We start from the raw sequence: 369 nt of genomic DNA, 5'->3' as shown, positions 1-369 counted from the left end.
CAAAGAAAGAAATTGCTAATGAAATAGATAATTATATCACCCAGTTGTGCTGGCGGGTGGGAGGCTGGGCTGTCCTCGGGGATCAGAGACCTAAGGGTGTCTCCTAAAGACACACGTGATTTCTGTGATTTCTGGCACAGAGCTGGAAGGTGTGTCCACACCCAGCAGAGGTGAGAAGTGATGAGCAGAAACACCTTCCTTTTTCTTGGTCACTGTAAGGAAAAACAACAGCATCAATGGGAGTAAGTTCTTCACTTGTTCACAGACACGAAACTGTTAACTGGATCTGCATTTACTGTGTATTAATTCACAGGAATTAGAGATGAAAGGGGAATGCTGCATTCAGTTTTACCTCCTCAAAGCCAAGAG

This window comes from Parus major, chromosome 1 (assembly GCF_001522545.3).
Source record: "Parus major isolate Abel chromosome 1, Parus_major1.1, whole genome shotgun sequence".
In the NCBI taxonomy this organism is placed as follows: Eukaryota; Metazoa; Chordata; class Aves; order Passeriformes; family Paridae; genus Parus; species Parus major.
This window is presented reverse-complemented; position numbering follows the sequence as displayed.